The sequence below is a fragment of the Leucoraja erinacea genome, chromosome 5 (assembly GCF_028641065.1).
Source record: "Leucoraja erinacea ecotype New England chromosome 5, Leri_hhj_1, whole genome shotgun sequence".
In the NCBI taxonomy this organism is placed as follows: Eukaryota; Metazoa; Chordata; class Chondrichthyes; order Rajiformes; family Rajidae; genus Leucoraja; species Leucoraja erinaceus.
The window spans coordinates 28513004-28526341 of NC_073381.1; positions in this window are offsets into that span (position 1 = coordinate 28513004).

A 13338-nucleotide genomic window follows, 5' to 3' on the forward strand; every position below is an offset into this window, starting at 1 on the left:
AGAGGAGTTTATTATAGATTGGCTTTTAAGGACATATCCGTAACGGATCTTAGCAGCCCTTTTTGATTGTAGTTGTAATGTATGCTGTATTGGGAAAAATATGTAGTTGTGAAATGAAAATTGTGGAAAATTGTGGAAAATATACGATTTGTGCAAATTTGTAGAAAAAGGGTCTTTGTTTCATCGCGTTGACCAGGCTGCGCATAACAGCTGTTTTATCTATATTTTCCAGTGCAATAAAACATTTGAGCAGCAGAGAGCAGTAACGCTGACAATTTTTAACAGTTGATTGCAAAGTATAAGACGGAATTTCTTAATGATTGCAAACTATAACATGGAATTTCTTAATTAATAATATCAATCGCACAGTATGATCGCGAAAATTGCATTCCTAGCATGAGAAAATGACAAATTATAAACAAAATGTTAATTATACCTGTCAAACTATGTTGACAGATCCAGATAGCTAGCAGTTTAAACAGTTACAAGAGGAGTTTAATAAGTACATTGCTTTTTAGGGCTCTCTCTTAACTCTCAGCAATTTCCTACAGTCCTTCTAATTGATGTTGTGGTGTAAATCGGGAAAATGTGTGTAGTTATGATGAAAATAGAGGAAAAGATGCAATTTGTGCAAATTTGTGGAAAAAGAGAGACTGTGTTTCACTGTGTTGACCAGGCTGCGCTGCAACGTCTATTCACAGGCGCGATCCGACTACTGATAGGCACGGGGGCTTTGACCTGCTCCGTTTCCGACCTGGGCCGATTCACCCCTCTTTACACAACCTGGTGATTCCAGATTCCTCCGGAGACACCATATCGATGCCCAGCTTAGCGAGGACACCCGATCGGCACAGCCCGCAGCAGCCCAGAACTCCTGGCCTCAAGCAATCCTCGAGCCTCCGCCTCCGAGCAGCCGGATTACAGGCGCGCGCCACCGCGCCCGGCAGTAGCAGCGCCGCCACCAGCCTACTTCACCCGTCCGCTGCACCGCGTCACCGCCTGCATCACAGTATATGTAGCAAGATGCACATTCACGCCGCCTGCTGTCACATATACATGAGAGCACTGAATAAAGAAATACAGCATGGATAGACCACGGGCAGGGAGCACATAGTAACCCTGCTAAAGTACTCAACACCCCATGCATTTGGCTTTTTGCACTGTTATTGGTTGTTTGATTTTCATGTGTGTGGGTGGGTGTGTCTATGGTTTTTTGCATTTGGCTTATATTGTTTGATTTCATGTGTATGTCTGTGTGTGTGAATGTGGCATTTTCCACTATCATTGTTTGTTTGATTTTTATGTTAATTACTGTATTTTGGCGAGTTGAGACAAGAGACGATTTCCAAAATAAGTTTTATCATCGAAATGACAAAATCAACGGTATAACACAATACAGCCAATACAAAGGTCAAACACACAACGGTGGTCGAGAACGACTGAAGGAGCATCGCCCAGAAGGCGCGCGATCACAAACCCCTCCCTACAATCTCACGACCGAAGCACCTTCGGGGTGATCGTGGTGGTTTTCGGAACGTCATCTGGGTGAAACCCCGATTGGTGTAACCCCGCACGAGGTCCGCCTTATAGAAAAAGGCTGCTCCTTCAAGGTGTGCGGAGAAATCCTGGATGTGAGGCACCAGGTAACGGTCTGCCGTGGTTACCGCGTTCAGGCGCTGGTAATCACCGCACAGTCTCCACCCCCCAGATGCTTTAGGGATCATATGCAGCGGGGAGGTCCACGGGCTGTCAGACCGCCGGACAATGCCCATGTCCTCCATGAGCTGGAATTCATCCCGGGCGATGTGCAGTTGGTCCGGTGGGAGGCGGCACGCTTGGGCATGCACTGGAGGGCCCTCGGTAGGGATGTGATGCACGACCACGTGTTCGGGTGCCGGCCCGCTGAAATGACGCGTAAGGAGCTTGGGAGAATCGGAGAGTAGGGTAGCATACGGGCCCCCGACCTTGGCGACGGCGTTGGACTGCGGCACAGTGGAGCCAACGGCTGACCGTAGAGTCTTGCAACTGCCCCGTAAATTGACGACGAGGGAAAATGCGCGGAGGAAATCGGCCCCCAAGAGTGGCCGGGCAACGTCCGCCATGATAAACGTCCACTTGTACAGGCGGGAGTCAAAAGTGAATGTAAGGGTCCGCTTATCAGCACGAATATCACGACCGGGCGGGGGAAGGATGCTGATGATCGCAACGGAGTCCACCATGAAACGGCAGCCGGAATGGCAGTCGCGGACGTAGAGGCGGTTGTTTGGGCCGATCGCAATCGCCTCTACAGATGATCGGCCAAGGCATTTCCCTGAAACGTACAGGATGGACGGCAGCGTCAAGCCTCCGAAGATGATAGTAACACCAACGGTGCCAACCAAAAGTTCGCTGGAAGACGTGGGCAGGACCACCTTGCAGACTCACCGAGGCAAAAGACGAGCTGGTGTGAGCATACGGTTAATGGCGCAGATATCTTGGTGCTTGGTCATTCAGAGCTCATCGGCCCATTCCGCGAGCTGCTGAGGATCGGAGTAGTCTGCGCCGGCGAGCATGAGGCGGACATCGTCGACATCTGCTCAAGAAAAGCCTGTTTGAACAACAGGCACGGGCTATGACCGTCTATGAGCGCGAGCATCTCGGCTATGAGGATGGACGGCCTGCGATCCCCCAAACCGTCCATGTGTCGGACGCGGGCGGCACAGTCCCGGCGGCTGAGCCCGAAGGTGTGTCGCAGGAGGGCCTTAAGGCCGTCGTATTTGACGATCACGGGAGGGTCCCTCAGATAAGGCAGCAAATGGGAGGTGGACTCTTGCAGCAGGGCTCCCACCACATGGAAGTACTTTGTCTCGTCCCTGACGATGCGGCGCAGATGGAACTGCGACTCAACGTGTGCGAACCACACTTGATCAAACCAAAACAGGCAGTTTGAAGCTGACGGTGCCCTGATGGGCGTCGGAAGAGGCAGCGGTAGCATAATTATCTTGCATGCTGGCATCCAATTTTCGATTGGGCGCATCGGGGTCACCAATTTGGCGTGTTGAGACGAGAGTCGATTTTCAAAATAAGTTTTATTATCGAAATGACAAAATCAACGGTATAACACAACACAGCCAATACAAAAGCTAAACCACAACGGTGGTCGAGAACGACTGAAGGCGCGCAAACACAACACAACACAACACAAACCCCTCTCCACAGTCACACGACCAAAGCACCTGACCGCAGAGTTCGACTACCACGCGCACCAGCAGATGCCGCTACAGTATATGGTTTTTGCATTTGTTTTTTATGCACTATGTTTACATATTCTGTTGTGCTGCTGCAAGTAAGAATTGCAGTGTTCTATCTGGCACATATGACAATAAAATATTCTTGACTCTTCCAGAATTAGTTGTGTCTACAGCCAAGCTTTTCCCACCGTCATACACACCCCCGCACCCTGCGTCACCTGCCCCCCTCCCCGGCGAAGGAAAGGATGGATACATCGCCGGCCTTTCATTCCCCAAACATCTCCAATCCAAACCTGACGCAGGATGGCAAATGCAACTTCACTAGGTGACAAAGGAAGGAGAGATTTTACCAAAAAAAAGGCAGGGGAATAAGTGAGTTCGGTATTCTGAAAAACGCAAGGAATCATGGGATTTGTTAAAGGTGATTTGCTATAAAGAAAAAATGTACGAAGCGCTGGCTGGAGAAATTGTGTATAAATTCTACTTTTTATTCATGATTTATGTGTAAAGAGTGGGGTGTAACAGCGAGAGACAGCAGGCAGATGTTAATGGGAGATGGGGAGGGGAGACTAGACCAGCAGAAAGACATTGTTGGCTGCTCCGCGCACACAGACCCGCGGCCAGGATCGAACCCGGGTCTCCGGTGCCACAAGCGCTGCCGAACCGCCACTAGACCCCCCCCCCCCCCCATCTCCCCACGTCCCTCCCCCTTGTCCCCATCCCCGCCCGAGGGCGACCGGAGTCGGCCGGGGCGACCCCAGACCGAAGTGACAGCGGCTCGGGGCAGCGACAGCCCACAGCCAGCGTGTAGAAGAAGTTTCAACTCCAGCCCAACCCCACTCTAACTCCAGAGGAACTCGCTCCGCAATGACAGATAATTGAACACAATATCTATAACTTGAATACAATTTCAGATAGTGAAGATGGTGGTCAGATAGTGAATGCAAACGCCTCCGTTGCCATGCGGTGAGAACGGAGAGGTTGAGGAGTAGTTTCTTCCCAGAGGCAATTCGGACTGTAAACGCCTATCTCACCAGGGACTAACTCTACAGAACGTTTTTCCTTCCATTATTTATTATGTAAAAGAATATGTGTGTTATGATTGTGTTTATAATTTGTTTTGGTTGTTTTGTTGTTTGTCTTTTGCACAAATGTCCGCGAGCATTGCCACTTTCATTTCACTGCACATCTCGTATGTGTATGTGACAAATAAACTTGACTTGACTTGACTTGACTTGACTTGACTTGAAGATGGTTGTGAAAGATTGCAGCAGGATCTAGATCGATTGCTGAGGAATGGTCGATGGAATTTAATACAGTGAAGTGTGAGGTGTTGCATTTTGGGATGTCTAACAAGGGCAGGACCTACACCGTGAATGGTAGGCTTCTGGGTAGTGTTGTAGAGCAGAGGGATCTAGGAGTGCAGGTGCATGGTTCCTTGAAGGTCGAGTCACAGGTAGATAAAGTGTTCAAAAAGCTTTTGGCACATTGGCCTTCGGAGTAGTCTGAAGAAGGGTCTTGAACAGAAATGTCACCCATTCCTTCTCTCCAGATATGCTGCCTGTCCCGCTGAGTTACTCAAGCTTTTTGTGTCTATCCTTATTGAGTATAGAAGTTGGGAGGTCACGTTGCAGTTGTATATGATGTTGGTGAGACCGCATTTAGAATATTGTGTTCCGTTCTGGGCACCATGTTATCAGAAAGACATTGTCAAGCTTGAAAGGGTTCAGAGAAAAGTTACGAAGATGTTGCCAGGACTAGAGGGTGTGAGCTTTTGGGAGAGATTGAGTAGGCTGTGTCTCTATTCCTTGGAGCGCAGGAGGATGAGGGGTGATCTTACAGAGGTGTACAAAATAATGAGAGGAATAGATCAGGTAGATGCACACTCTTGCCCAGAGTAGAGGAATTGGGGACCAGAGGACATAGGTTCAAGGTGAAGGGGAAAAGATTGAATAGGAATCTGAGGGGTAACTTTTTCACACAAAGGGTGTAAGGAACAAGTTGCCAGATGAAGTAGTTGAGGTTGGGACTATCCCAACATTTAAGAAACAATTAGACAGGTGCATGGATAGGGACAGGTTTGGAGGGATATGGGCCAAGCACAGGCAGTTGAGACTAGTGTAGCTGGGACATGTTGGCTGATGTGGGCAAGTTGGACCGAAGGGCCTGTTTCATAGAAACATAGAAACATAGAAAATAGGTGCAGGAGTAGGCCATTCGGCCCTTCGAGCCTGCACCGCCATTCAATATGATCATGGCTGATCATCCAACTCAGTATCCTGTTCCTGCCTTCTCTCCATACCCCCTGATCACTTTAGCCACAAGGGCCACATCTAACTCCCTCTTAAATATAGCCTATGAACTGGCCTCAACTACCTTCTGCGGCAGAGAATTCCAGAGATTCACCACCCGAGAAGTTTTCCTCATCTCGGTCCTAAAAGATTTCCCCCTTATCCTTAAACTATGACCCCTTGTTCTGGACTTCCCCAACATCGGGAACAATCTTCCTGCATCTAGCCTGTCCAACCCCTTAAGAATTTTGTAAGTTTCTATAAGATCCCCCCTCAATCTTCTAAATTCTAGCGAGTACAAACCGAGTCTATCCAGTCTTTCTTCATATCAAAGTCCTGACACCCCAGGAATCAGTCTGGTGAACCTTCTCTGTACTCCCTCTATGGCAAGAATGTCTTTCCTCAGATTAGGAGACCAAAACTGTACGCAATACTCCAGGTGTGGTCTCACCAAGACCCTGTACAACTGCAGTAGAAACCTCCCTGCTCCTATACTCAAATCCTTTTGCTATTAATGCTAACATACCATTCGCCTTCTTCACTGCCTGCTGCACCTGCATGCCTACTTTTAATGACTGGTGTACCATGACACCCAGGTCTCGTTGCATCTCCCCCTTTCCTAATCGGCCACCATTCAGATAATAGTCTACTTTCCTGTTTTTGCCACCAAAGTGGATAACCTCACATTTATCCACATTGTACTGCATCTGCCATGCATTTGCCCACTCACCCAGCCTATCCAAGTCACCTTGCAGCCTCCTAGCATCCTCCTCACAGCTAACACTGCCCCCCAGCTTCGTGTCATCCGCAAACTTGGAGATGTTGCATTCAATTCCCTCGTCCAAATCATTAATATATATCGTAAATAGCTGGGGTCCCAGAACTGAGCCTTGCGGTACCCCACTAGTCACTGCCTGCCATTGTGAAAAGGACCCGTTCACTCCTACTCTTTGCTTCCTGTCTGCCAACCAGTTCTCTATCCACATCAATACTGAACCCCCAATGCCGTGTGCTTTAAGTTTGTATACTAATCTCTTATGTGGGACCTTGTCAAATGCCTTCTGAAAGTCCAGATACAACACATCCACTGGTTCTCCCTTATCCACTCTACTAGTTACATCCTCGAAAAATTCTATAAGATTCGTCAGACATGATTTACCTTTCATAAATCCATGCTGACTTTGTCCAATGATTTCACCACTTTCCAAATGTGCTGCTATCCCATCTTTTACAACTGATTCTAGCAGTTTCCCACTACCGACGTTAGACTAACTGGTCTGTAATTCCTGTTTTCTCTCTCCCTCCCTTTTTAAAAAGTGGGGTTACATTAGCTACCCTCCAATCCTCAGGAACTACTCCAGAATCTAAAGAGTTTTGAAAAATTATCATTAATGCATCCACTATTTCTGGGGCTACTTCCTTACGTACTCTGGGATGCAGCCTATCTGGCCCTGGGGATTTATCGGCCTTTAATCCATTCAATTTACCTAACACCACTTCCCGGCTAACCTGGATTTCACTCAGTTCCCCCATCTCATTTGACCCCCCCGGTCCCCTGCTATTTCCGGCAGATTATTTATGTCTTCCTTAGTGAAGACAGAACCAAAGTAGTTATTCAATTGGTCTGCCATATCCTTGTTCCCCATGATCAATTCACCCGTTTCTGACTGCAAGGGACCTACATTTGTTTTAACTAATCTTTTTCTCTTCACATATCTATAAAAGCTTTTGCAGTCAGTTTTTATGTTCCCTGCCAGTTTTCTTTCATAATCTATTTTCCCTTTCCTAATTAAGCCCTTTGTCCTCCTCTGCTGGTCTCTGAATTTCTCCCAGTCCTCTGGTAGGCTGCTTTTTCTGGCTAATTTGTACGCTTCATCTTTTGTTTTGATACTATCCCTGATTTCCCTTGTTATCCACGGATACACTACCTTCCCTGATTTTATTTTTTTGCCAAACTGGGATGAACAATTGTTGTAGTTCATCCATGCAGTCTTTAAATGCCTTCCATTGCATATCCACCGTCAACCCATTAAGAATCAATCGCCAGTCTATCTTGGCCAATTCACGTCTCATACCCTCAAAGTTACCTTTCTTTAAGTTCAGGACCCTTGTTTCTGAATTAACAATGTCACTCTCCATCCTAATGAAGAACTCAACCATATTATGGTCACTCTTGCCCAAGGGGCCTCGCACAACAAGACTGCTAACTAACCCTTCCTCATTACTCAATACCCAGTCTAGAATAGCCTGCTCTCTCGTTGGTTCCTCTACATGTTGGTTTAGAAAACTATCCCGCATACATTCCAAGAAATCCTCTTCCTCAGCACCCCTGCCAATTTGATTCACCCAATCTATATGTAGATTGAAGTCACCCATTATAACTGTTTTACCTTTGTTGCACGCATTTCTAATTTCCTGTTTGATGCCATCCCCAACTCCATTACTACTGTTAGGTGACCTGTACACAACTCCACACTGTATTACTCTGTGATTCTATGACTCTAACTACAATTGCAGTTTAGTTCAATATTTTGTGTGTGAACTAATGGTTGAAGAGAATTGCTTATCTTCTATCTATCTATACATAACTAAAACTCTGATCTTGTTATCTTCCGGTTTGCCTGGTTTGTCTATTTGCGCAAAAACGGTACGCGATAGCACTACGTTTTTTCGCCAGCTCACTCACTGTTCTCCTGTGCGGCGAGTGCACCAAGTTTTGTTCCGATCAGTGGCATAACGTAAACGTTAGCAAGGTTTAAAAATCTTAAAACCACGTATGCGCAGTTCAATCTCATCTCCTGCCAGTCAGCGCTGGGCGGATTAGTCTCTTCACCTGTCATGTGTCTTTATTGGAGCTGAGGATGGCCAGTGGAGGTCTCGAACCAGACACAATTTTTGGAGGAATCGGAAGCGGCCTGGTCCAGCCCGGCCGGGCCCGGATAAGCCCAGCATGGAGTCGGAAATGTCGCCGATGTCGCCAAACGGAAAGTGGAGACTCTGATCCCGGCGGAGGAGAACAACCAATGACCAGCATCCGCAGTGAGTCCCCATCGCACCACCAGCTCCAGCCCTTTCCCCTCTGGTCCCCATCACTGGCTCCTGCCCCCCTTCCCCCATGATACCCACTTCTCCCTCATGGCTCTTCCCCGTCTTTCTCCGAGCTCTATCCCCCCTTCCCCCTCCCACCACACACACCCCTCTCCCCCACAACCGCACCCCCCCCCCCCTCACACACACCCCTCCCCCCCTCACATACCCCCTGCCCACACACACCCCCTCCCCCAACCCCCCCCCCCCCACCGCCCCCACAACACTCCCTCCTCCACAACCTGCCCCACACCCATTCCCCACAACCCCCACGCCCACACACCCCCCTCCCCTCAACCCCCGCCCACACACATCCCTGCCCACACCCCCACAACCTTCACAACCGTCCCCCACACCACCCCCCCACCCCCTCCCCCCCCACAACCCCTGCCCCCACAAACCCCCCTGCCCACACCCCCCCCCCCCCACAACCCCCCCTCCCACACGTCCCACACACCCCCCCCACTCCCCCCCCCCCCAACCCCCCCCCCCCCCCCCCCCCGTGGAGGGGGAATATTGTGTTGGGGGAACGGGTTGCATTGAAGGAACGGGTGAGTGGAGGAATATTGTGTTGGGGAATGGGTCCCAACATCTAGTTTACAATATAACTGACAACATAACTGACAAAACCATCAAACACCTTTGCTGATACAAAGTAGTTCAAATTCATATTTTTTAAACTGTTGCGAAAACTGAAAAACACCCACCGATACTTAAAGTTAATATTATGAAGGCTGAATCTCTGAGTACACAAATGCCCCATTTGTTGAGTTTCAGAATAAATATACCTGTGACCATGTTTGATATACTCAGTGATAAAATAGCCAGGATGAAACCTTGCTTGATCTGTCATTATGGTGCAATATAGCTGAAGCTGCTTGGCTTGATAACATAGCTCTGATGTATTAAGCCAAAAGAGACTGCAGATGCTGGAACCTGGAACTAAAATCTGAAAGTTGGCAAGCAGCAGAGGGAAGGAAAATGTACATAGATTGAATTTGCTGTGAAAGTGATAGGAAAAGTGAGGAAAGGAAGAAGAAACCTAGGTGGACAGGTGACTGTGTGGGAGAAGAACACAAGGGGTTTGGGTTACTTTAAATCGTAAACATTAATGTTATTAGCTTTGGATTGCAGGCTATCTAAGCAGAATGAGATGTTGTTCTTCTGGTTTGCATTTGGCCTTCCTTGTGGCAGTGGGGAAGGGAGAATGGGAAACGACATGCAAACCAAAGCTCAAAATAGCCTTTGTGAACAGAGATCTGGTGCACTGCAACACGGCACTAGTGTACACTTGGTTTTGCTGATGTAGAGGGTCACATTATGAGTACCGAATCGACCAGGTTGGACAATGTACAGCTGTACATTTGCCTCACCTGGAAGGGCTGTTTAGGTCCCTGGATAGTGGTAAGGAAAGAGATGAAAGAATAGGTGTCACACTTCCTATGGTTGCAGGGGAAAGTACTAGTAGACGGGGAGGAGTGGATAGTGAGGGATAAATGGGCCTGGGAGTTGCAAAGGGAGTAGTCCCTGTGGAAAGTACAAGGAGGAGGGCATGGTTAGAGGGGAAAAAATGAATGGTGATTGATCACATTGATTGAAGATGGAGGAAACATTGAGGATTGATGTGCTGGATACAGAATCTGGTGGGGTGAAAGGTAAGGACCAAGCAAACTCTATGATGTTCTGCCTGGGAGAGGGCGGATGTAAGGGATATGGATGAAATTTAGGTGAGGGCTGATCAACAATGGTAAAGGGGAAGCCATGTTTCCAGAAGAAGTAGTACTTTTCACAAGCCCAAGGGCAGAAAGCTTCAAGTTGGGAACAGATGCAGAGGAGATGACGAAATCCAGGGAAAAAAAAGGATGCCAGGGTGGTTGGTGGTATAGTTGAGGTAGTTGGGGGTGTTAGTTGATTTATTGAAGATGCCAATGGCAAATCTGTCTCTTGAGATAGAGAAAGAGAAATCTCTAAACAGATGAGAAGTATCAAAGATAGTCCAGGTGCATTTAGCGGCAGTGTAGAAATTGGTAGTAAAGGTGATATTTTGTCCCGCCTCCACCTTTCTTTTAGCTTCCTCCTATCAGTCTGAAGAAGGATCCCTTGCCACTCTAATTCCTATTAAATCTAACCTCTTTCACTTTAAGCCTATGAGCTCTGCTTCTTGATTCCGCTACTCAGGACAAAAGACTCTGTGCATTCACCAGGTTACACAGAAAAGCTGGAGAAACTCAGCGGGTGCAGCAGCATCTATGGAGCATCCCTCTCCGACTTTCTTCTCCCCACCAGCCTCGCCGCTACGGTAACTCCGACTTTCTTCTCCCCGCTTAACACTGTGCATTCACCATATCTGTTCTCCTCATAGTTTTATATACCTCTATATAAGATCATCCCATAGCCTCTTGCACTCTAAGGAATCAAGTCCTACCTTGTCCAATCTCTCTCTATAGCTCAGGGCTGCAAGCCCTGGCAAAATTCTTGTAAATCTCAAAATCTGACCCTTTTCAGTTTAATGACATCCATCCTAAAGGTAGGTGAGGGAGTGCAGCGTAGGTTCACAAGGTTAATTCCCAGGATGGTGGGACTGTCGTATGCTGAGAGAATGGAGCGGTTGGGCTTATATACTCTGGAATTTAGAAGGATGAGAGGGATTCTTATTGAAACATATAAGATTATTAAGAGTTTGGACACACTAGAGGCAGGAAACGTGTTTGCGATGTTGGGGAGTCCAGAACCAGGGGCCACAGTTTAAGAATAAGGGGTAAGCCATTTAGAATGGAGATGAGGAAACACTTTTTCACAGAGAGTTGTGAGTGTGAATTTCTCTGCCTCAGAGGGCGGTGGAGGCCAGTTCTCTGGATACTTTCAAGAGAGAGCTAGATAGGGCTCTTGAAGATAGCGGAGTCAGGGAATATCATTAGCCACCTTCCAACCACCCGGCACCTCAGCTGGGTCTAACAATGATTCATGTAGCTCAGTCAGAGCTCCTGCAATTTCTTCCTTACCTTCCCACAGTGTCCTTGGATATATCTGATTAGGCTTGCGAGTCAGTTTAGTTCATTATTATTCTTACCGAAGCATGAATAATGGTCATGTGCACCAAAGCTTTTTGTTGTATGCTCTCTGGTCAACGAAAAGACTATACATGATTACAATCAAGCTGTCCACAGATGGATCTACGTTCACATGTGTTATGACACCCAGCATCTCCTGGACAGTTTTAAATCCTCATGACATCTCCATTACTGTCCTTGCTCCTCCTAATTTCCTAAGAGTAGGCAAAGCTTTGCCATTTCCCTTGTATTGCCTTCCATACATTGGCTAAGGAAACTTTCCTGAACATATTTGACAAATATTTTCAAACTAATTCAGCAGGACATATCTCTCAATGAAGAATGCCCTTCCCATTAACAATGTGTTTTTCCCAAATCACCATTCTCTTCACGATCACCTTTTTTCCACCCATTAGCACCCACAATCACCATCCACCACTGATCTTCTACATTCTTTGTTTAACATTCACCTCAATCATCATGACATTGAGTAAAGATAGACACAAAAAGCTGGAGTAGTTCAGCAGGCCAGGCAGCATCTCTGGAGAAAAGGTATAGGTGACATTTCAGGTCAAGACCCTTCTTCAGATTGAGAGTCTTCCCCGGACTCTCTGTCTGATTGGGTCTTGACTCGAAACATCACTTATTCCTTTTCTCCAGAGATGCTGTCTGACTCGCTGAGTTACTCCAGCTTTTTGTGATTACCTTGTGAACCACATCTGCAGTTCCTTCCTACACATGATATTTACCAATTTCTCCCACGATCACCATCACTAGATTCCCTCCATTATCTCATCTTCCCCCATGTACACTCTCCTGCCCTGCTCAATCTATGATTATATTCCCACCTTAAAACTATGCTTTTCCAGGCCACCTTCCCACTCATGCATTATCCCAAACCCTATAATCTGTTGTCCCCAACTCTAGCCCCCCTTCATGATTACCATATTCATTTGATGATCTCCTGCTACATCTGCCACCATTGCATTATCCACCTGACGACCATCCATCCACCCTCAACACAATCCTTCACCTCACTGACCCCCATCCCACCCCGCCTCAGATCACCCAAATCTTTGTGATCAACATCCTTCCTAACGAGCATCATTCTCACTAGTCATGCACCATACTCTACTCCCTGACCAATTTCCTCCTGTTCTACTGATCAATATCATTACCCCCAGTGCTGTTGTCCATCAAACAAATAATCTCCAAGTGCTAATCATTAGCTTCCCATTCAACAATCCTCAACCTCGCGATTCTCCCATCATCTTAATAATATTGCCCTTCCTAAACAACTGACAATCACGCTCTCTCCCTTTCCTGCCATGAATCCAGAAATTCCTCCATCTTGCTTGTGCTGCAATTTCTTTAATTATAATTTAGCTGCTCTCTGAGGTGGACTATCTCAAGATAGCAACATGTCCTGCAGAGACAACAATCCAGAATAGTAGCTCCATTCTGAAATTCACAAACTAATTCACAAAACTTTCTTGATTATTATCCTTGGTTATTTTCCTATTGCTAGCAATTTGTTTTTGAAAGAAATTAGAGCTCATGATTATATCCAGCCTGTGCATTTTGCATGATTTCACATTAGCTTGTAACTAATTAAGTGTTTTGTTAATGTTAATTAAGATTTTTATTTTATATTTCCAAATCGCTCAATAATTAAATATG